The sequence below is a fragment of the Rhincodon typus genome, chromosome 14, assembly GCF_021869965.1.
Source record: "Rhincodon typus isolate 14 chromosome 14, sRhiTyp1.1, whole genome shotgun sequence".
NCBI lineage: Eukaryota > Metazoa > Chordata > Chondrichthyes > Orectolobiformes > Rhincodontidae > Rhincodon > Rhincodon typus.
In genome coordinates, this window is record NC_063345.1 from 46967683 (window position 1) to 46993420 (window position 25738).

Sequence of the window (25738 nt, forward strand, 5' to 3'; positions counted from 1 at the left end):
GGGCCTAGAAGAAGGGTCTAGGCCCGAAATGTCAGCCTTCCTGCTCCTCTGATGCTGCTTGGCCTGCTGCGTTCATCCAGCTCTACACCTTGTTATCTCAGATTCTCCAGCTCCTACTATCTCTGAAACAAGCTTTCATGCAGCACCAGCTATTTGACCAGGTCTTCCACGTCAGCTAAACTGACTGAAAAACACTCACTAATCTATGTTTCTCTTTTGTAGGATAAGATGGCATTAAAATGAAAACAGCAGTAGCCAACTCAAGAGGGACAGGTGAGTCCACATGTTCTGAACAGTTTGGAAGAGACTGTGTTGGCCATTATTTGGATGTCCACTGTTGAGGCCGCGACTAGTGGCAGGCCCAACACTAAAGACGACAATATCAACAAATCTAATCCTCCTTCACAAATTCTATGCCAATCCCACGCTGATTCCTTATTATCTACTTTCTTATCATCTTGAATGCAGCTCTAACCATACTTAAGATGCTCACTACCATCCAAATCCCACAGCAGCCTGCTTGATCAGCACAGCATGTGCCACCTGAAACGTTCTCTCTCCAACAACATACAGTAAAATCAACACACGCCATCTTTGAGATGCACCACAGCTATTTACCAAACCACCTTGACAGCACTTTCCGAACACACAACCCTCTATTATCTATAAGGACAGCATATATGTAGAACATTAGCATCTACAAGTTCAGCTACTAGGCAAATACCATCCCAATTTGGAATTATATCTCCGTTTCATTATTGGTATGTCAAAAACCTGGAAGTCCTTTCCCAAAAGCATTGTGTTTCTATCTACACCACATGGTCTGTAGCACAGAATCACCGAATGATCATCACAGCAAAAGAGGAAGACATTCAGCCCACTGCACCTCTGCCAGTGCTCTGCAACAGCAATGCACCTAGATCTCCAACCTTTCCTTTAGTTCTGTAACTGTTTTCTGTTCAAAGAATTATCCAATTCTCTTTGAAGGCCTCCAGCAAACCTCCTGACATTACATTCCAGATGCTAACCAACTATTGTACATTAAAGTTTTTCCTGATGCCACTAATCACCTTAAATAGATGATGTCCTCTGGTTCTCAGTTCTCCCACAAATAAGAGCAGTTGACTTTGAAGACATCTCCAAATCTCTTTTCTAAAGAGAGCAAAACTAGCTCTCCAATCTATGCAAATAAAGTTTTTCATCCATTAAACCATTGCTGTGAATCATTTCTGAACACTTTCCAATATCTTCATCTAATTCCTTAAGTGCAGTGCCCAGAACTGGACACAATCCTCCAACTGAAACTGAAACACCAATTTATATATGTTTATTATAATTTATTGTTGTACTTTATACATCTGTTTATACAGCTTAGGATCCCAAATGCTCCACTAACTTCTATCACAAACTGCCCTGCCAATTCAATAATTTGTGCACAGAAACCTCATGTCCTTCTGTTCCCGTATCCCCTTTAAAATTATTCACTTAATTTTATATCCACTTCTCTTTTCCCATTAAAACAAAAAAAAACTTCAAAATTATCAGCAATAAAGTACTGTCACATGTCCACCCATTCCGCCAACCTTTGGAAGCTTATACTATCCTCCTTACAGTTCACAATATTTTCAACTTTTGTATCACTCCCTAATTTTGAAACTGTGAGCTATACACTCTTTTTGAAGTCTTAATATAAAAATCAAGAAAAGATGGATTCTTAATACTGACCCCTGGGGAATCCCAATGTATGCCTTCCTTCAATCTGAAAAACAACCATTCACCATAACGGTTTCCTGTCACTCAGTCAATTTCATAAGCTACAGTCCTTATTATTTCATGGCTATAAAAAACAGGTGTGAATTATTTAATATCTCAGTCATGTCCCTGATATCCATACTTAAATTTATTTTCAGGGAGAAATCAGCTCTACTTCTCTTACCACTCTTAAACTACTTCAAGACTCAAGCAAACTTTTCAATCCCTTTTAATGTTAGCTGCCAGCTGCAATAAAACCTGTGTATATACAACCATTTTATTTAAGAGTTTGGATTTCAAACTAGTGGCAAATGGATGTGGGTTGATTTTTAGAAGGGGTTTAAACTAACTAGGTTCCAGAAAGACTGCTCAATTATATGTCAGAAACCAAGTGACACCAAGCCTTCTGGGGTGTTAATGAAAGTTTCTGCATATTTGTAAGGTGTTATGACAGAAAAATATTAAGCCATTAACTTTAGCAGAATCCACGGTCAGAAATTTTTTTAAAAATCATGGTTCAAAAGCTTTTGGGTTCAGTTTGAAGGAGACATTGCTGGGGTCAAAACAAGTGTAGTCTTTCACAGAAAAGAAGATTGTTCAGAGCAGTTCATGAAACAAGTTACCTCAATGAGGGAGTGTAGTTTTTGAACTTTCCTAATCAGAAGTTTTGGTTAGATCTCTACAGATTATTTAAATAACTGAGACAGTCTAATCTCTCAGTTGTGAGAGTATTCCAGGAAAAAGACTTCACAGCTCACAGGACAGGGACTAAGAAGCAGTTAAGTCAAACCTTATGTCATGTCAAAATTGAAGTCAAACAGATTAGACAATTTGGGAACATGTCTACAGATTTTGATTGACTGTAAATTGATGGTGATGGATATTAAATGGGGTTTTATGCAATTTTATTTTGTCATTTGTTTTAAAATCTTTCAAACTTTTGTATGTAATTTTATCTGCTTTATTATGTAATAAAAACACTTCTGCTTTATTCTTAAAATAGTTGCAGCCTGTGCATTATGTTTCAGTGTGAGAGTGTCATGTTAAATTAAAGAAAAAGAAAATATGATCTATAAAACCAGATTTCATTCTGGAATCTGATTTGTCCATTCGTAACATCAGCTAGGATCTAACACAGTCTCTACTCATACTCTCTCTTCCCTTTGCTGTCTTATTTGTTTTTCACTTTTCCTTCTGAGCTTTTTATGTTCAGCCTGCTTCTCAATTGTATTATCCAACTGGCGTCTGTCATATGCAGCCTTTAATTTTCTCCATCATCTTAATTTCTATATCTTTAGTCATTCAGGGAGCATGTGGTGTTTATTACATCTCAACTGTATTTGAACAACCTTTTCCTTTGAAAGCAGCCAACTGTTCAATTTCAGTGATGGCTACCAATCTTTGATTCTAATTTACCCAAGTAATTAGCTTTGCTTTTTGCTTAAGTTTAAGATTCCTGTTCTAAACAAAAGTATGTTACTTTCAGACTTAATATGGAGTTCAGTTTTCCCAGAGGATCCTTTGCGAAGAAATTACTATTTCACTTTCCCCTGTTGCACAATATCAGATCTAAAATAGCTGTATTCTTAGTTTTTTCCAGAATATGTTATTGTATGTAGAGTTGGTTCTACAATGTTTTGTTCCAGGTTTCGGTTTCAGAAAGTGCTGGCATTTTGCCATGTTCTGCAGTTAGTCTATGTGAACAGTGATTCTGTTTACTATGTGCGGCTGTTGATTCTGACGGACTGCAGTTGTGCACTATCCACTGTCAATTTTTGAGCTGCTCTCACCTCAAAGTTCTACACCTCCAGCATGATAAGTGTTCGACCTCCTTAGAATTCCACAGGAAGCCAAGCACAACAATTCAAGCGATGGTAAACATACTTGGTTACATTCACAATGCAAATGGTTATAATACAGGAGGTCATTTAGTCAGTTTTGTCCATGCTAGCTCTTTTCAAGAGCAATTTAGCTAGTCCCAGTCCTTACCCTTGCCCAATACCACTGCAATTCTTTTCTTCAAATGCTTATCCAATTCATTTTTGAAAGCCATAACAGCATCCGCCTCCTCCTCACATTGAGACACAAATTCAGATTCTAACCACTCACTATGAAAAATTTCTTTCATCGTGCCTTTGGTTATTTTGCCGATCATAGTTGTCCTTGGATTCTCAATCCTGATGACAGAGGGAACAGTTTCTATGCATTGCTTCCAATACAAATTTGAACACCTTTATCAAATCTCTTCCCAACCTTCTCTAATCAAAGGGAGAATACCGCAGTTTCTCCAGTCCATCTATGTAATTCAGTTAATCCTGCATCCCAGGAACCATTCTTGTGAATCATTTCTGCACCTTCTCCACATCCTTCCTAAATTACTGCACCCAGATCTGGACACAAAACTCTAGTTGAGCATGATATGTATTTTATAAAGCTCATCATAGCTTCCTTGTTGAACTCTGTGCTTTCACTTATAAAGCCCAGAACCGATATGCCTTTTTAACCACTTACTTTTGATTATATTTGGTAAGTTTGGTCAGTGCATTCAGTATAGGAATTGGGAGGTCATGTTGTGGCTGTAGATGACATTGGTTAGGCCACTTTTGGAATACTGCGTGCAATTCTGGTCTCCCTGCTTTAGGAAGGACATTGTGAAACTTGAAAGGGCTCAAAAAAGATTTATAAAGAACATTGCCAGGGTTGGAGGGTTTGAGCTATAGAGGGAGGCTCTATAGGTTCACACTATTTTCCCTGGAGCGTCAGAGGCTGAGGCTTTATAAACCTTATAGAAGTTTATAAAATCATGAGGGGCATGGATAGGGTAAATAGTCAAGTTTCTTCCCAGGGGTGGGGGAGTCCAAAACTAGACGGCATAGATTTTCGGTGAGAGGAGAAAGATTTAAAAGGAACCTAAGGGGCAGCTTTTTCACACAGAGGGCGGTGCGTGTATGGAATGAACTGCCAGAGGAAGTGTTGGAGGCTGGTACAATTACAACATTTAAAAGGCATTTCGATGGGTATATGAATAAGAAAAGTTTAGAGGGATATGGGCCAAATGTGGACAAATGGGACTAGATTAATTTAGGATATCTGGTGGGCGTGGACGAATTGGACTGAAGGGACTGTTTCTGCACTATACAACTCCATGACTCTATACACAACCTGCCTGCTGCTTTCACCTGTGCAAACTCCAAGGTCTCTGCATTCTTTCACATTCCCTCATCCCTAACTTCAGAATTGCAGTTAATGTTACTAGTGAGTAATACAGATGCCAAGGTTAATGCTGAAGACAGAAGTTCAAATCCCACCACAGCCGCCAGTGCAAGCTAAAATAAATTAATAAACATAAAATTAAAAAAGTTACTCTTTGTGAAAGAGACCACGAAGCTAAATCCATTTAATTCATAAGTAGGTTATCTTCAATACTTTGTTTAACTCAGTATTATCAATATACCTCTGATTTCAACTTAATTTAAAATTTTTCTCCTCGAAGGGTGGACTTCTGCAATTAGTCACATGCTTTATGCAGGTCAGGTGAGGAAGTAACACTTCAGCCAGAATGGGGATTAAACCTTCTGTCTTTGACATTTATCTAATCTATATTCTTAGCCAGATAACCCCTCCATTAAAAATTAATCTTTAATGTTACTACTTGATTTAATTTTAACTTCATCCTCTGATTAAACATTGTTTAAATTATACAAATATATTGCACAATTTACGTTTCTTTTTCAATTGGCTTTTGCTACTTACAGTGCTTCTTCAAGTGGTGCTCAATAAATGTACGCTGAATTCAGATTTATTTTAGCTACACAATCAATTAGGTTAATGCTCTGCAAGTAGAGTAAAGCAATGGCATCTTCAAACATGTGCTAAAAGCAATATCTTGAAAAAATATATAATCAGTGGTGATGTGATTGGCCCAGCATCACTGTGTTAAGAGGAGCAGTGGAGGAACAAAATACAGAAATAATGTAGACATAACAAATCTGTGTCTGATTTTACATATTTTTTCCATTTGGACATTGAGTTGTTATTTAATAATTAAATTAAAATGGATACCATTCAAAGTGAAAGAATCCACAAACATGGAAAGACATCCTATACACACAGCTGATATTACCAAGGCCTGTTCAGAAATTCACCCTTCTAATGTTTGTACTTAACTAAAAAATCAAGATGTAGTGTTGCATCAGCTGTTTAGAATTAGAAGGAACTCATTCTTTAAATACCAATAAACAGCACTTACATGTAATGGCTCACTTCAAAATTGTTCTGCTGTTTTGTCACCAAGCCAAATTTAATATTGTGGGATACAGAATATTTTACATGTCACCTACAGGAGAATCTTCAACCAAGTACAGACAGGTATCAAACAGTCATTTCAAGGAATCAACAATTTCAGACATGGCTACTTCTTTTTATTCATTCATGGGAGACTGGCCTTGCTGTCAATCCCAACATATTTCGCACGAAGGTGATGGTAAGCCACCTTCTTAAACCACTACAGTATGTATAGTGAAGATACACCTACAGTGATAGTAGATAGGAAGCTACAAGATTTTAACATTGTGATGATGAAGAAATAACAAAATATTTCCAAGCCAGGATGATATGTTTCCAAGTTTCTCGAAGTAACATAAGTCTTCTAACGTGCGCACTGCCTTGTTCTTCCAGGTGGTAAAGGTCTCAGGTTCAGGAGGTACTGTCAAAGATGCCAAAATGAGTTGCTGCTGCATACCTTGTTTATGATAAATTTGTGTTTAAGGTCATACATATGGAGCCAATCAAATGAGCTGCTTAGCCCTCGGAGTAACATTAATCGCCCGGAAAATGCTGGAATCTATCAAGTCTTAACAATAGATTTAGAAAATTATAGTATTACCAGACAAAATCAAAGTAGTTTATGTAAAGAAAGTTGTATATGACAATTTTTTAGACATTTTTGAGCATGTAACTAGCAAGGGAGATAATGGGAAATTGTAGATTTAGTTTACTTAGATTTCCAAAAGCCATTTGGTATGTATGCAAATTTGCAAAATAACAAGAACTTGGATTTGGGGTTATGGACAAGAACCAGATATGGAGACACCGCCACCTCCAGCGAGATGCCACCACCAGATACATATTCCCTTCCCCTCCCCTCCCTTGTCCGCCTTCTGCGGGGACCGCTCCCTCCGGGACACTCTGGTCCACACTTTCTTCACCCACAAAACCTCCCCTGTAACTGGCGAAGCTGCAACACCTGCTCATTTACCTCCTCCCTCCCCAGTATCTGAGGGTCCAAACATACCTTCCAGGTGAAGCAAAACTTCACCTGCACTTCCCAGAATCTAGTCTACTGCATTCGCTGCTCAAAATGTGGTCTCCTCTACACTGGGGAAACGAAGCGTAGACTTGGCAACCACTTCGCAGAACATCGACGTTCTGCTCGCAAAAAAGACCCTGAACTACCTGTTGCCTGCCACTTGTGTGAAGGCAATATAACACAAAACAAATAGATTAATTTCAATAAAACCTAGTATCTGGATAGGATAAGGTCAAAGAAAGAACTGACTAGTTTTTGACAAACACGTGGATCCTCATTTGGGATTTTAGGGAATCTTTAACATTGGTGATTTGATATTTTCTTTTAGAATATTGTTGGTTTATTCTGTATTTTGTTTCAAAATTTTGTTGATTGGTTTCAAATGTGATGGATTATTTTAGATGCTGTGGTGGAATTTGTCACATCAGGTGAAAGTGTGAGCAGAGTTTTCACAGCAGGTCACTGGATGGAGATTGGCCTGAAGCCCCCTCAGTGAAATGGAAGCTCTTAATAAAAATATTTATTTTTTACATTTGTTGTTATAGAGCCTCAATCAAGCAAGAAAAAAGCTTCAAGGTTGAGCTAACTATTTGTAATAATGTTGAAATAACACAGCATAGCAGAGGTATACACTCTACTGCATACCCGCTTCACACACGTACATTAATCAGCTTAAGAACGTAAGCACAATTGCAGTTCATCTTCTGCCTCAACACCATTTCCCACACTGCACCCTATGCCTCTTGGCCACAGGCTTCTAAAGTGGAGATCTGAAGATTCTAAGTCTTTTGAATGAAGAACATTTTGCTCACATCAAACTTAAATGATTGACAAAGAAATCGTTATCCCATTCCAGATTTACTAGTCAACAGCAACAATCTCTGCATTTACCTCTTCAAGTCACTTCAGAACCTTGCATGTTTCAATTAAGTCAATTCTGAACACAATTTATTCAGCCTGTCACCCCAGGAACCAAGCTGTGCATCTTCACCATATCACCTCCATCACAAAAGGTATAATTCCTTAAAAATGGAAACGAAACTGCTTTTTTAAAATTTACATTCAGGATAATCATCAAAGCTCTGTACAATACTACTAAGATTTTCTTACTTTGGCTTCTTGAACTGACCATGCAGAATTTAGTCCTGGATGGTGTTGAGTTCCTGGAGTGTTGTTAGAGCTACATTCAACAAGACATGCAGACAGTATTGCAGCACACTCCTAACTTCTACCTAAGACACTCAAAAAGCTATGGGCAGTCACAAATGAATCATGTATCTAGAATATCCAATCTATGACTTGCTGTAGTGCCTACAGTGTGTATATAGCTAGTCGAGTTAGGTTTCTTGTCAATAATAACACTACCCCTCCCCACAACCAGAATATTGATAGTGGGGGATGGCATTTCCATTAACTATCGAAGTGAGGTGGTTGGACTCTCTCTTATAGGATATGGACATTGGCTTGGTCTCGTGTAGTGCATTTATAACTTTCCATTTATCAGCCCAAACCAAAATTTTGTTCGAGTCTTGCTGTATGCTGGAACAGACTGCTTCAATGTCGGAGGAGTTGTGAACGTAATATTGTACAGTGAAATTCCCACTTACAGGAACAAAGGAATGTAGTAACAGAAGTCAGCGAATCAGCCCCTCAAGCCTGTTCCACCATTCAATGAGATTATGGGTGATCTGTGGGCTAATTCCATATACCTGCCTTTGGCCCATATTCGTTAATACTCTTGCTTAACAATAATTTATTAATCTCATATTTTTAAAAAAACTTCTGAATTCATGATGGCTGGGCAGAGGAACCCATGCAGAGATGTCTTAAAGCTAAGACGATTGGCATCCATTAGCTACTGACATCTTCCTCTTAGCTACAGACCTAGAAAATAGGTGCAGTAGTAGGCCATTCAGCTCTTCAAGCACGCACTATCATTCAACACAATCATAGCTGATCATAGAAACATAGAAGATAGGAGCAGGAGGAGCCATTTGGCCCTTCGAGCCTGCTCCGCCATTCATCACAATCATGGTTGACCAACTCAATAGGCAAATCTTGCTTTCTCCATATAACCTTTGATCCGATTCTCCCCAAGTGCTATATCTAGTCTTTTGTTGAATACATTCAATGTTTTGGCATCAAGTACTTCCTGTGGTAATGAATTCTACAGGCTCACTACTCTTTGGGTGAAGAAATGTCACCTCATTTCCATTCTAAATGGTCTACCCCAAATTCTCAGACTGTGACCCCTGGTTCTGGACACACCCACCATCAGGAACATCCTCCCCGCATCTACCCTGTCTAGTTCTGTTAGAATTTTAAGTCTCCATGAGATTTCCCCCTCATTCGTCTGAACTCCAGTGAAAATAATCCTAACCTAGTCACTGTCTCCTCATACGTCAGACCTGCCATCCCCGGAATCAGCCTGGTAAACCTTTGCTGCACTCCCTCGAGAGCAACAGCATCCTTCCTCAGAAAAGGAGACCAAAACTGCACACAATATTCTAGGTGTGGCCTCACCAAGGCCCTGTATAACTGCAACAACACATCCCTGCTCCTGTACTCAAAATCTCTCACAATGAAGGCCAACATACCATTTGCCTTAATAAAAAAAACGAAAGAACTGCGGATGCTGTAAATCAGGAAACAAAACAGAAATTGCTGGAAAAGCTCAGCAGGTCTGGCAGCATCTGTGAAGGGAAAAACAGAGTTAACGTTTCGGGTCCAGTGACCCTTCCTCAGAACTCATTTGCCTTCTTTACCAGCTGCTGCACCTGCATGCTTGCCTTCAGTGACTGGTGCACAAGGACACCCAGGTCCTGCTGCACACTCCCCTCTCCCAATTTACAGCCATTCAGGTAGTAATCTGCCTTCTTGTTTTTGCTTCCAAGTGAATAACTTCACATTCATCCAAATTATACTGCATCTGCCATTGATTTGCCCACCCAACTTGTCCAGATCATACTGAAGGATCCCTGCATCCTTGTCATAGTTCACCCCCCAACCCAACTTGGAGATGTTACATTTTGTTCTCTCATCCAAATCATTAATAAATATTGTCAATAGCTGTGGTCCCAGCACCGGTCTCTGTGGCACCCCACTAGTTACTGCCTGCCAATTTGAAAAGGACCCATTAATTCTTACTCTTCGTTTCCTCTCTGCCAACCAGCTTTCTATCCATCTCAATACATTTCCCCCACTCCCATGCACTTTAATCTTGCACAATAATCTCTTATGCGGGACTTTTGACAAATGCTTTCTGAAAGTCCAAATATACCACATCGACTGGCTCCCCCTTGTCAACTCTACTAGTTACATCTTCATAGAATTCCAACAGATTTGTCAAACATGATTTCCCCTTCATAAATCCACGCTGACTCTGTCTGATCCTGACACTGCTTTCTAAATGATCTGCTACAAAGTCCCTGATAATGGATTTGAGAATTTTTCCCACGATCAATTTTAGGCTCACCGGTCTATAATTCCGTGTTTTCTCTCTACCTCCCTTTTTGAATATTGGAGTGACATTAGCCACCCTCCAATCTGCAGGGACTATTCCAGGGTCTACAGAATCCTGGAAGATGACCACCAATGCATCCATTATTTCTGGAGCCACTTCCTTAAGTACTCTGGGATGTCGATTATCAGGACCAGGGGATTTATCCGCCTTCAATCGCATCAATTTTCCCAGCACTATTTCTCTACTAATATTGATCTCCCTCAATTCTTTCCTCTCACTAAATCTTGCATTCTCCAACATTTCTGCTATCTGATTTGTTTCCCTTTTGTGAAGACAGAACCAAAGTATGTACTCAGTCGCTCAGCAATTTCTTTGACCCCGATTATACATTCCCCCATTTCTGTCTGTAGAGGACCTACATTTGACTTCACTAATCTCCTTCTCTTCACATACCTATAGAAACTCTTAGTGTCAGTCTTTATGTTCCTTGCAAGCTTACTTTTGTACTGTATTTTCCCCTTCTTAATCAATCCCCTGGTCCTTCCTTGCTGATTCTAAACTGCTCCCAATCTTCAGACTTATTACTTTTCTTGGCCAATCTGTATGCTTCCTCCTTGGGTTGGATACTATCTCTAATTTCCTTTGTAAGCCATGGATTGGCCCTCTTACCCATTTCGTTTTTGTGACAGACAGAAATAAACAGTTGTTGCAGTTCCCTCATGCATTCCTTGAATGTTTGCCATTTCCTATCCACTGTCATCCCTTTAAGTAAATCTCCCCAATCTATCAAGACCAACTCATGCCTCACATCTTCATAGTTTCCTTTATTAAGATCCAGCACCCTAGTCTCTGAATCACCCTCCATCTTGATAAAAAATTCTATCATGTTATGGTTGCTCATCCCCCAAGGGGTCTCACACAGCTAGACTGGCAATGATTCTCTTCTCATTGCACAGTACCCAGTTTAAGATCTTTGCTAGGAATGAGTAGAATCAGTGAAGATCCACACGCCCCTAGTCCCCCACATGCCGCAACCTATCAATTCCAGTTCACTTTAATTTTACACACTTAGTAAAATGATGCTTTAATGTCAAAGGCGTTCACTCTTGTTCAGCCCCTGAATTCACCTCTTTTGCCCATGTTTCTAACAAGGCTGCAATGAGGCCCACAGCAAAGGAATCCTAGCAGAACACAAAGCATTGGTGAGCAGGTTAATTGCTGAGAAAATGCCACTTGGTAGTATTGTTGATGATACTTCAGACACATTGTTGATAAAAAAAAGTAGACTGATGAGGCGGTAATTGGATTTGATTTGCTTTTTGTGCACAGATATACGCAATTTAGTTTCCTCTTTTTTGAGTAGATGAGTGCTGTAGTGGAAACAGCTTACGTGGATGAACTCCTGCAAAGATGGCTTAGAGCTAGTTCTAGCATATAATGAGCACAAACCTTAAATACTGCATCTGTATCTGTATTTTGTCTGGGGCACAGCCTTTGTTATATTCAGAGTACTCAGCTATTTCTTGGTATCTTGTGGAGTGAACCAAATTGGCCGAAGACTCCCTTCTGCTTTGGTGCAGACCTCAGGAGGAAGCTTAGGTATACATTCAGTTGGCCCTTCTAGCTGAAGATTACTGCACATGCTTTAGGCTTTTGTGCTGATCTGCTGGGTGTACCATTGTTAACGACTTATTATGAGGAATACCCACACTCAACATGAATCACACATGATATAGAATCAAGGAGTTACACACAAACAAATAACAAAACCCAACTGGTAAAGTATTGCCCACTAGTCTACTCTCAGTCATCTGCCATCTCACAGAAGGTATAATTGATGGTGTTATCAAGTGGCACTTACTCAGCAATACCCTGCTTCCCAGTGCACAGTTTGAGTTCAAGAATATTTCACTCCAGACCTCATTACAGACTTGGTCAAAACATGGACAAAAGGACTGAGTTCCAGAGCTAGAGTGAGTGATTTTCCCAAAAGCAGCATTAAGTGTGACAGAAGCCTCTGAAAACTAAAGTCAATGGGAATAAGGTTGGAGTTATACCTGGCACAAGAGAAGACAGTTGGAATTGTTGGAGGATGATCATCTCAATTCAAAGGCATTTGTGCAGGTGTTCCCTAGAGCAGGGTACTATGTCCAACTTTCAACTGCTTAATCAATGACCTTCACTCCATCATGAGATTAGTGGTAGGGATGTTCAGTGATGATTGCAGAGTGTACAGTTCAGGCTGCAACTCCTCAGATATTAAAGAAGTCTATGACCACATGCAGCAAGACCTGGGCAAAAAAAGACCTGGCCTGATAAATATCAAGAAAGATTTGAGTCACATGAGTGCCAGGCAATGACTATCTCCTACAAGAGAAGATCTAACTACCTCCCCTTTGCATTCTACAGTCCTGGTTGTTTGCAGAGTTAAAATAAACGCATTGCGCTGATATTTCACCATAATCCATCAATTATCTCCCTCACAACTATGTACAGTATCCATTTCCCTTTAAGATGTTGCTGTGGAATCTGATTCCATTACCCTTTCAGGCAGGGATTCAGGTTATAATTTATTGCCATTTTCCCAATCACCCTATCTTGATTTTCCAGCTTTATTATCTTAGAATTGTATTCTCTAGTTGCCTACATCACTTACAAGGTGTTTTTATCTTTCAAGGCAAAATAAGAGTCAAATTGTAGTTGGGCCTCTTTCTACAACATCGTGTTTATTTAAATTTGGCAAGTACACCCATACTGTGTTCCTCCAAAAACTTGATTTTTACACTTGTGACTGGAGTAGAATTCTTATCATAATAAATGCTACTAAGGAAAAGCAACATTCACTTTTCACCTAAGAAATTTTTGCCCTTCAACGGTAAGTTAATAATAGATAATAAACAAAAAAAGTCGAGCGATACTGCATATTGGAAAAGTAATGTAATAATGAGCAAACCAATGTGCATTTCACAAACACACAATACAAAATGAATCAATGGGCAAAATATTGAACTCTAAATCAACACTAAAACCAGTGTGCTTCCCCACCACTAACCCCAATCCTGATTTCCAAAACAGTACCACAGTATTTAAGTATTAGCCATCCTAGTTCTTCTTAGCTAAACAGATCACTTCACACCTTGCTATTTATTTTCAGCTATCTTGTATCCATCATTCCACAGGCCTATATACTTTTCAGGGTTATTACCTTTTTCACTGTTTATTACAGTTAAGTTTTGTGTCATCTGGAAATTTTAAAAGTGTGGCTTGTACCATGCCCTGCTTTTACTGCTTCCCCACCCCCACCAAACGCAAAATGTTCAACAGGAGATTTGATAGGCACGTAAAAATCACAAAGAGTTTAATTAGATTGGAAACAGTTTCTCTTTATTCAATGTCTTCAGGACCAATAATCAGAGGGCAAAGATTTAAGCTGACTAGCAAAAGAACCAGAGGCAATGTGCAAGAATATTTTTATGCAACATGTGATTAGGTTTTAGAATGCATTGCCTGATAATGTAAAGAAAACTGGATAAATTCTTAAAGGAGCCAGAAATGAGAAAAGAGCAGGCAAGTGGGACTAACTGGAATGTTCTTCCAAAGAGTCAGAACAAACTTAATGGGCCAAAATAGCCTTTTCTGAGCTACACTGTTCAACAATTCTATAAAGACTGACCTAACAAATCTTACTAAATTTTCTTTGTTCAATTTTCTCCTTTGCTGAAGACAGTGATTCATACTGAACCTCCACAGTTCTCACAGCCCTCCTGTGCTTTATGTAAGGCATGCATGTAATGTGCAATAGCAGGTAATTTGACGTCAGAGGAAGGGAGTGGCATCATGGCCATTTCTAATCACGCTCTCACCTACAATCCATGAATGTACACTTGCCAGGTGGACTCAGGAATACTAAGCAGGCGAGAGACATCAACTTGTCACAATCTGTGGAAAGCCAAGGTCAGCAGCATGTGTGCGCTACTCAAAGCACAGGATGGGGAGACTTTTCTAATTTTTATGCTGCATTAATCCTCTTCCAACCCAATTCCTTAAAATTAAATAACGTTCCTACAACCCACACTTGCAGCATTATAATTCATCAGGAATGATACCTCATTCCAGCTTTGTCAAATTGCTTTGATTTCCCTTCCCTGTCACAAATCAGGTTGTCAAATGTACCAGCATTATATTTCACAATTACTTCTCCAAACCCTCAATGATTAAGTATTGTGGTAGAGGCCACCCTTGACAGACCAATAAATGACACCCTTTGTAGAGACAGCAAACTTTTCCTTTGTTCTTTCCTTGATATTCTACATATTCAATTTTTGTATACGTGACAAACAAGTGTCGGTAACTCAATTGGCCGGAGAACGGTTTATGATACCAACAGTGTGAATTCAATTTCCACACCAGCTGAGGTTACCATGAAGGACTTTCCTTTTCAATCTTTCCTCTTGCCTGAGCATGGTGACTCAAAATCTCAATGTTTAATTTCCATAATATTGTCCCACATCTCCCAAGTCCAACCTACAAAAATCTTGATTAACTTTGAAGAACTTCCCGCACACCCATTCTCAAATGCTTCTGCTGTCTTTCCATTCCATTAAGTTTCAATTTCAAAATCGTGTTCACCTTCAAATCCATCCATTCTACTAATCTTCTCCATGCACAGTCCCCATGTTCATATTCCGCATCTCCAATTCTGGTCTACTCTACGGTTATCTCCCATACTTTCCATTCGGTTTTCATAACTCTACCTGTAAAGTGTCTATCTGGAAGGTGTTGTATAACTTTATGTTATTTAAATAAAACATATTTATATTTTAAAATAGCTTTAGGTTGGTCCTGATTTCTGATGAAGTGCTTGCTCAGCCTTCTGGTGTTCAGAACTCTCCATTTGACTTTATCCTACTCAGTCCCACTTTGTCAACCTAGCTTTCATCCTTTTTCCTCTGAAAACATTCAAGCTTCTCCTCTGTAGCTACACCTAAATGCATACTATATTCAGAGATAGTTCCCAATATAAAAAGTGAGAAAATCTCTCAATATATTTCCATGTTCAATTGTAAAACTAGAATTATGTGCACTCACCTTTATTACACAATTTGAAAGAAAAGGATATTTAACCCTACAATTCTCCATACAGTCTAAGAGTACATTTTATTGGAGCAATGGCTCTAGCGCCTAAGAATTTGAGTTCCGACAATAGCTACTCTGCAAAATAAAATAATTGGAATAAAACAAAACCCGCTAAATAATAAGATACTGACAAACCTTGCGAGGTACCATCGCAACAGAGTCTGGCCAACAAATGTAATGACAACCTCACAAATGGAAAGAGAATCAAGTAAAAATCCAGGAGGAGGGTGTTTTACTTGAGATTTCCCATTAACAATGTCTTTTTGTATGTTTTTAAATAATACTAGCTAGGTAAAATGTGATTGCTGAAGGCATCTGATCATTTCACCCTTAAATATCCCAGGGGGTTTCCATGGAAACCAGAATGTGAGGGTGGGAAGGAAAAGGTACCAAGTGACTGATGCTGCAGTAAAAAAAATCATCAGGGCAAGAACAGAGACACCTTGGAAACCCACTCAGCTGCGACATTAAAAAGCTTTCGAGTAAATAAAATAGTCTTTAGACTTTCATTAATGAAGACAAAAGAGGGAGACATAGACAGTACGTACCTCAGACGTCACGCTCCGAACAAACCCCACACCTCAGTCACTGCGCCGCTCAACCGAACCTGCTGACAAGCATACCCCGCCCCCAGACTGACTGACAGCAGGATCAACCATACACACATCGCGGTCCATGCACAGGCGCCAATCGCAAAGAGATCTGGGCCATTCCTTGATCAAGTTTGGTTTTCACACCGCCTACGCCGTGGTGACTTCTGGGAGTTGTAGTTTTCCCGCGGCGATAATTTGACGGACAGTCTTCGTGATTTCTTAATTTTTTTTTCTTTGCCGGGATGCGCTCCCAAACTCAGCTCTGGGCCGGCGAGTGAGAATTTTTCACGGGGCTGTGCGGGTCATGGATGCCGGCCACGCCTTTAAACAGGACTACAGCTTCCAGCATGCCGGGACGTGGCGTGCGGCCTCTTCTCCTCCACAGGCCGTGTTGTCATTGGAATCACACCAGCGCGCTGCACGAAATGGGAATGCAACACCCACGCAGCCTTCAGTATCCCAGGAAACAGCTGCTTACTGACACACTCATGCATCACGACTTTGCAAAACTTGGATGCATATTATGGTTTCTGATACGATGATTTCTTAAAACTAAAATATATGTACGTGGTATACGATAGCTTAGTGAAATGGCGGTATGTTTGTTTCACGTTCACTTGAAAGGAAAAGAGCTTTTCAAAGCAATGAAGTATTACAGGAGAGCCCAGACAGCCCATAATGTGCTGTGAGGTCAAATTCGCCTTCGAGTCAAGAAAACATTCAAGGCATAGCTAACTCTTGTCAAGCTCAACCTATTTGCCAGTTGAAATGGCATGTGTAGAAATGTACAAAGCTATTGAATGTAGAGACTGGTGAGACAAAAGGGAAGAAAGAATTAGAATTTTATGTGTTGAGTAGGCAAGCCCCTGCGTTGGAATAACATGGCAGAAGAAAAGGGAACTTTGCACTTTCCTGAATCCATGAATGCACACCGTGTCTGCAAGGACTCCATGTACAAAAATCTGAAAAGGGAGGGCAAATCAACATACCCTCATTCTGATGGCCACCTTTGTGTGCGGCTGCATCAAGCCGTGCATGGACTCTCGGTACGCAAACACAGGAATTCCTAGAAGCCTGGTACTCCATGAAGAAAGCCATCAACAAACACATAGAGCTCGACACCATATACAATCTGCTCCGAAGAAAACCGGAAGTGAGGTAATCCAGCACAACGGACCCCAGAGTTCAAATAACAGGTGGGAAAACACAACGGCGCTTCATCGGAGGCTGCACTGATGATGTTACCCAGCCGGGTAGTGAAACGTCTGCGGAAAAACAACAAACCAGCTCGGCGAGCCAACCAACCACAACATCCACAATCCGAGCTACAAATCTACTCTAAAACCTTACAGACTATCAAAGCCATTTGGCAGAAAGCCTCATCATCGAGTTGATAGTCACCAACAAGCACCAAGACATTGCTTGGCTGGTGGTGAGAAGGATACTATCTGTGAGATCGTTCATGTACACCTAGTCGTGCCACTGCCTGCTGCCCTCAAAAGCAGCTGGGGTGGGGGGGGGATGTTGAGACTGTCACACGTATCCTTCTAGAATGTGCCTTTGCAAAGGAAGTCTGGAGAAAGATGCAGTGGTTTTTGTCGAAGTTTGTCCCGAGCAGCTCTGTGATGCAGGACTCTGTGCTCTACGATCTGTTCCCTGGGACACACACAGAGCCAAACATCAAATGCAGCTGGAGGACTATCAACTCGGTGAAAGACGCTCTTTGGTCTGCCAGAAACTTGTTGGTCTTCCCGAACAAGGAAATAACCTTGACCGAGTGTAGCAGACTAGCACATTCCTGGGTCAAGGACTATGTGCTAAGGGATGCTCTAAAACTTGGAGCAGTTGGGGAAAGACCGCTGACTAAGGTCTTCCTGCGGAAGTAAAATGGGGTCCATTCAGTTATCAGACCCTCTTGATGCCTCAAATGCATGTAAACATAGTCTTGTTCAAGTAAGAGATACCTTTGATCTGTTTGGATAGAATCAAACTCCAAAGTTTGTTTGTTTCCTTAATATGCTACTGTATAGAACCGAACTGCGGTTGTGACTATATAATATGTGTATAAGTTTTGTTTGTGAATAAAGTATATATTAAGTTAAAAAAGCACAGAGTGCTGTAAGAGAGTGTTCCCCATTTACCGTCTTTCTGACAAAGTACAACGGGGGTCCATTCAGTTATCAGATCATCTCAGTGCTTCAAATTTATGTAAATAATGTCCTGTATAAGAAATGCATTTTTTGTGACTGCAGGTAATGCTGAACTCCGTTGTCTGTTTGTTCTTCATGTGCAAAGACTGTACAGAACTGCTTCAGTAATTGTATATGTACATAAAGATTTTTTATGAATAAAGTATATTTTTGCAACAAAAATGTATGTTCCCAGTCTGCAGGCAAAGGAATACTGCAATTTTCACAAGTGGACCTTCATACTATATAAGCTGAAGTCTGTTAATGCCATGATGTAAGTTGAGTTAATTATTCTTTAAGTTATTTCATACAAGACAGTGTGTAATTTTGTCCAAAATAATATGTCCTGTTTTTAAAGTGGCAAAATCTTAAAATCAAACCATATTGTCTGAGATTACATTACAAATCACATTTTAATCTGCAAGACAATAAGACTCACACAACAGTGTTTTCATGTTAAAGATACTATATCTGTCATTGGGAAAATGCTAGAATCCATTATTAAAAAAGTAGTAGCAGGACATTTAGAAAAGCTTAATGCAGTCAGAGTCAACGTAGATGTGAGAAAAAGAAATCATGTCTGACAAATTTGCTAGAGTTGTTTGAGTATATAACAAGCAGCTTGTAAAGGGGAACCATAGATGTGTGTTTGAACTTCTAGAAGGTATTCAGGAAGGTGCTATGTAAAAGGTTATTGCACAAGATAGGAGTTCACAGTATTGAAAGTAATGTATCAGCAATGAATTGAGGATTCATTAACAAACAAGATACAGAGTGTTGGGATTATCGAGACCCTTTCAGGTTGGAAAGATGTAATTAGCGCAATGCCACAAGAATCAGTCCTAGGACTTCAATTATCTATGTTAATAATTTAGAGGATGGGGTTAAGTACAATATATCCAAATTTGCTGATGATGTAAAAATAGGCGACGAAGTTGATTGCTTTGTGATATTATGACTGGACAAGTAATCTGGAGGTCCAGGTTAATAGAAAAGGGCCCTTGTGGCAGAGTGGTAGTGTCCTCTACCTCTGGATTAGCGGTTCAAGTTGCACCTGCCCAAGACATGTGCCCTAACATATCTGAACAGGTTGCTTAAAAATATCTACAAAAAGGATGAAAGGGCATGTTGTGATGAAGATGAAAGTAATCTGTAAAGGGATACAGTGGCCAAAAATGTGGCAGATAAATTTTAATGTAGGAAAATGTAAGGTAGGAAGAATCAAAAGACAGACCATTATTTAAATGGAGAGATACTCCAAAGACATGTAGCACAGAGGGACCTGGGTGTTCTTGTGCATGAAAATAAGTTTTAAATTCAAGTAGCTTGAGGTCAGTTTTTATGAGCTGGAAGCTGAACTACAGGCATGGTGATGTATTGTGGAGACAGAAGATGCTTAGATCCTTTGTACCAGACAGTCACACCATGTAGCATAGCATCTTTGGATTTGGATAGTGATCATGGCCAGTAGAAATTATTGTCAGTGAGACAAGGTAAGGGAAACAGAGGGCAGCAGTGTCATGTGAGATTGAGCAAAAATCTCCAAAATTAAAATATGGACAAAACCCTGGATTTTTGGGCAGAACTGTGGATGTTTAAAAGGAAAAGTACAGATGGACTGAATCTGCAGAAATACACAACACAAGCAGCAGAACAGAGATTGCTGTCTGGGACTATTGTTCAGCCTGGAATTCCAATCGAAAAGAACAAATTGACTGAAACCAACAGACCTTAGCCCAAGCAGCTTTTACATCTCGGGCTATGCAGCACAGGCAGTATGGGACCGTCAGAGATACTGGATATTCAACCTGATCAAATCCCATTCACACATACTCTAACCATCAGAAAGCCAATTAACTTCAGAAGAGAACATCAAGAGCTCAATATAACGATACATTTGAGCAGAGATAATGGAACCCACAGTCATTATACCTGCCAGCCCTGATCTCACCTGAGGGGTGACCTTTTACAACAACAGCTTCTGCATGAACAGCTTATCCCCAGGCTTCCAGCCCCAAAAAGCAGCTTCAGAACCAAGAACTTCAGAGGCTGAATGGAGAACCAAGAATAGGGAAACTGAACCAAAGGCCTCATCAAAACAAAAGACATCTGACAGGGGTAAAGCAAACAAGGGCTACCAGACACAGGTCTATTCCAAACCAAGAGAATCGACGGCAACCAACCATGACCAGCAGAACTAAAGACCAACAACTCTGAGAAATAAATGACGTGACCAACGCTAGAAGTCCTCAGACACAACCTGAGGTGAAAACTGGGCCCACAAAACCAGCAGGAAATAAAGAAAACCAGGTACTTACCCAATAGATCCAATATGCACCTAACCGCCTCAGCAGACTCAACCCAAACTGAAAAATCTACACAATCTGAAGTCTTCATCCAGGCTCCAGGTATGGCAAGTGGGAACAGCCAGGCACACTTTAAAACTGCATTTTCTCAGTCGTGAGCTTAAACTCCTGAGACCCCAAAGTTCTGACCGAGCCAGCAGGGAGGGTGGGTGGTGACAGTACTTTGGGACCCCAAGGGTAGGAATTCTGATTAAAGATTCTGAAATTATACACTTGTTTTCTCTGTGTGTTGGGAGGACAGTGTTCTAATAGTGTTCATCTAGTTGATAGTGTATTTAAAGTACTATTGTTCGCCTGTATAATTAATTGTGTCAATTTTCTTGTTTTATTGCATTCCCTATATTTTTGGACAATATACATATTACCTTTTGTATTTTAAATAAACGCAGAGATTCCTTTGCCATGAAACACCTGTTAACTGCCTCTTCATTTCACATTCCCTAAATAAGTCCAGTGCCCAGAACCAGAGGTCTGGGAGCAATTCAAACTGCTTAAAGATCAGAAAATAACTGATTGCAAAGCAGAATACTACAGTCAGCCTCTGTCCAATTGTCCAAAAAGTTTGAGGTTTTCTCAGCCTGTTTAGTTAAGAACAAGGTCTACAGGGTGCAGCAAACTGACCATGGCAATGTTTTACAGGTAGCCATTTAAAAGGAGATTCAAAAAGGAATGTAATACTACGCAGGAATAGTACAGTGAGAAGGGTTAACAACTATAATCTGCAGCAAAGAACAAGAATCAGATGGCAGTGTTCGCTTCTCAGTGCCAGGAATTGGCACATCTGCATAGGGTTGGAAAGTAATTTGCCATGGGAGGAGGGAGGATGGTGGTCATGGGCCACGTAAGTACCAATGATGGCACAGTTGTTAGCACTGCTGCCTCACACTGCCAGGGACCAGGGTTCGATTCCACCCTCGGGCAACTGTGTGGAGTTTACCCATTCTCCCTATGTCAGCGTGGGTTCCCTCCCACGTTCCAAAAATGTGCAGGTTAGGTGGATTGGCCATGCTAAACTGTCTATAGTGTCTAAGGATATATAGGTTAGGTGGATTAGCCATGGGGTATGCAGGGTTACAGGGATAAGATAGGGGTGTCAGTCTCAGTGACATGCTCTTCGGAGGGTCGGCGTGGACTGGATGGGCCGAATGGCCTGCTTCCACACTGTAGGGATTCTATGATTCAAAGGTAGAGCTAGGAAAGAGGTTCTGCATAGACAGTATGAGGATCTAGACTCTAAATTAAAACTCAAAGGTTATAATCTCTGAATGTAGACTAAGTCATGTACAAATTAGCATAGGGTACCTAAAATAAGAGAGATGAACGTGTGGCTCAAAGATGGGTGGGACAGAAGTGGATTTCAGTTCATGTGATACTGGCATCATTACTAGAGGGCTCTATCATTGGGACGGTCAATACCTGGACCATGATTGGGTCAGTGGTCTTGTAAACTGCTTAACAAGGGATGTAGAGAGGGTTTTAAATGAAATAGTGGGGACAAGGAATCAAATGTGGAAAGGTGTACATCAAAGAGTAGAATCAAGGTAGGAGAGGAAAATAGTCATATGGGAAATGAGGGTCAAAGAATGAGAGGAAGAAAGAGGTGATAATAACTAGGAATACACTAAAAATCAAGATTAGTGTTACAAAGATAGCAAAAACACAAAAGGAAAGGATCTGTATTTGAATTTATGTAGCATTTATAACAAAGCAAACAAATTGTTATTGCGTATAGAAGTAAATAAGTAGATCTAACGGCCATTGCAGAGACGTGACTGCATAATGACAAAGATGGGATTCCAAATATTGAAAGGTATATGATACTCAAGAATAATATGAAGCGAAGTAAAGGTGGAAAGATAACACTCTTGATCAAAGATGGCATTTTTGCAATAATTAGAAATGACCTTAGTTCGGAGATCAGGATTTAGATCAGAATGTGAAATGGAGATGAGGAACAGTTGGAGAAAGAAGTCCCTGGCAGGAGTGATCTAAAATCTTCTCAACAAATCACAATATGGGGCAAAGCATATAACAAGAAATATTGGGTTCTTGTGATCAAGGAATGACAATCATCATGGGTAGCTTTAATCTACATATAAACTGGCATAATCAGATTGACAGTGGTAACCTGGATGAGGAGTTTATAGTTTCTTGAAGCAGCATATTTTAGGAGCAAGAACAGTGGATGTTATATTAGACTTGGTATTGTGAAATATGACAGGATTAATTAATAGCCTCAGAGTTAAGGCATGCCCAGATAGCAATAAGCACAATATGATTGAATTCTACATCTAATTTGAAAGGTTGAAAAGGCCGGTGCAACATTTCAACTTGATTATTTTTGATTGGGAGAACACTGTCTCGTAGAGGTATGCAGAGTCAAAGTAACCATTCAGTTTAAAACCACAGGATGATAGATGCAAGTATTTTTCTCTGCTATCTGTCCCTAAAAATCACTGTCACTTGATCTGGTTTTCAGCTCAGTATAATTTTGCCTAGTAATTTTCTCCATCTCAACTCCACTGTATTGTAAATTAAAAACCTGATCAAATTTGGTAGCCAACCCACCAATGTCCATTTGAAGGACTGAATTTGAGACAAACATGAGGCTTTGTTCCATAACAACTATTTCCCGACAAGCCTTCCTGCTCCTATGATGCTGCTTGGCCTGCTGTATTCATCCAGCTCTGCACCTTGTTGTCTCGGATTCTCCAGCATCTGCAGTTCCTACTGTCTCTGATTTCCTGACACTACCTGTTGAATTCCTCTGCTAACTTCTGCAGGTACACATAGACATTTTGTGTGTGGAACTATTATGCATCGGAAGTGTTGCAGCATTTGTTTTTCAATTGGGAGGACCAAAGATTCAGTTTCAATTTGAATCCATTCACAACACAATATGTGCTAAGTCTCTGTCCTTTCTCTGCTGTTCACAGTTTAGCTCATTCAATTTGGAAATTATGTTTGTAAGGAACCCAAAGTTGAGCAACCACACATTATGTGACACTTCGATGCGCACTTCATTCCTTGATTTAAGGGAAGTAACAATTTTTCTTATGAGATCTAAAAATCTTTGCAGGACCTTCCCTCAACTTAACTACCTCACATCTGCTGTTCACTGGAGGCAGTATCAAGTTTGTCGAATAAGGATTAAAACAAGTGGTACTGAACGGTCCTTGCTCAAATTGAATTTATTATCATGACTACAAACTTTGATTACATGGGAAAAGTCACCAGTTTACTCACTAATGCTTGCTGGTGGATTATACAGTGGTAACTGACAAAAGAGAAATCGGGAGAATTTCTGCAAAATGTAACACAGCCCATAATTGATTACTGTACGATCGGTTATCATAGAAACCAGTTTCTCAATTGGAATATTTTTCAGTTCAAAATGAGCCATGGATATCTCATCCCAAATTCTCTGTTTAAGGGGCAAAGATGTGAGATCTTTTTTAGTTATTATGTTCTTAAAAAACATGCAAACAAAACAATCAGCTGGGCTGTGTTGGTCATGTTGATGGACCGATTGAACTGCAGTAAGAGGCATTCACAGTTCATCAGATCCGGCTGTAGTTTCTGTAAGATTTCTTCTGACAAAAGTTCCACTCATCTTGATACTGCGTAAGCGTCAAGCAACATGTTTTATATTGCTTTTATTATTTCTTTTTTGTTCTTAAAGACGTTGAATAATCAGTCAGCAACCATAGTTATTGCTTTTTCAATTACTTTTCCACCTATGAAGGATTTCTTGAGTTTTCCCAGGAGTTGGTAAATGTGAAATGATGTTTCAATGCAGGCCTTACCTTTTGCTGTGCTTCTGTGCTCCTCCAGCTCCAAACTGTGTTATCTCTGACTCCAACATCGGCAGTCCTTAACTGTCTCTTACTTTTTGCAGCTGGTTTAAAAATAAATGACTATTGAGCTTTTAAATGACTGTCTGCTCATCAAATTTCTTTGTCTGAAGTATGTCGTTCAAGGGAAGTCTATCCTTTACTGGGCACCATTATGTGGTGCTGTTCCAATTTCTCCTTTTCACTTATCAGTAAACTTCAGTGACATATAAGGCAAATGCTCTTATTTTTTATTTGTTGACAGAAAATCATTTTCCCATTCTGTGTGGAAGTTGTATATTTTTGGTTTCTTTTTCAATGGTCCAGGTTCATCACTCTTGGTTATTTCTTCACCTTGTAGTTCGTGACATTACACTGCCGCTGGTCAAGCTGCAGGTTGGCCCCTGGATCCATGTCTCTGGAACCTCCAGAATGTTGCTCACTGCTTTCAAAAGTGGACGCACGGGAGGTCACTTCCGTTTTTGTGATTTGTTTCTGTTGACCCTGGTCAATTTGCATTGCTTGGATAATGGACGTAGTGCATGGCAGTATTTCCTTTCATTCTTCTTTGTCCTGCATGGACCTGTAGATAAGCAGCTGAAGAAAGAAAATGCAGGTGTACAGAAAAAAGACAGAGGAGCTTGAATAGCTGAGCTGTTCTTGTGGAGAGTCTACATCAACATGACAGCCTGAATAGCCTTCTATGTTTCTAGTACTTTAATATGCTGGCTTCACACATCAGTTCCTGATATATTTCTTATTAATTTGTTTGCATTGCCACCACAAAAATTACTTTACCCTGTAATCTATGTGGACCAAACTGAAACACAATGAAACAAGCTGGCAAGGCGTGCATTTTTCTCCATTCATGGCTTCAGGAAATTGAGGTCATGCAGCGGCATGATGATCAACCTGTGTGCAGCAATAGAATGTGGGTGTGTGGTGAGGTCAACTGTCAGAGATACACACAGTGAGGGAACATGGGCAGGCAGAGAGACTGACTGTCTTTGCAATCTACATTTTTGAGACCATGGCCATAGAACCATAGAATAGTTTCAGGACTGGAGGCCATTTGGCCAGTCATGCCTGCACTGCCTC

The 25738-nt window shown here is 40.0% G+C and overlaps 1 protein-coding gene across 2 annotated transcripts in view; it reads right to left on the reverse strand.

The window, feature by feature from the left end:
* LOC109919426 (transmembrane gamma-carboxyglutamic acid protein 3) overlaps nucleotides 1–16624 on the reverse strand; it is a 47788-nt gene extending 31164 nt beyond the window's left edge. Inside the window, exon 1 of one of the 2 annotated variants that reach the window (XM_020519455.2) lies at nucleotides 16208–16624. The gene's annotated coding sequence lies outside the window, so the exon portion shown is untranslated. The remainder of the gene's footprint in view (nucleotides 1–16207) is intronic. The other variant, XM_020519432.2, reaches the window with a different exon arrangement.
* Between the last annotated feature and the right edge of the window lie 9114 nt (nucleotides 16625–25738).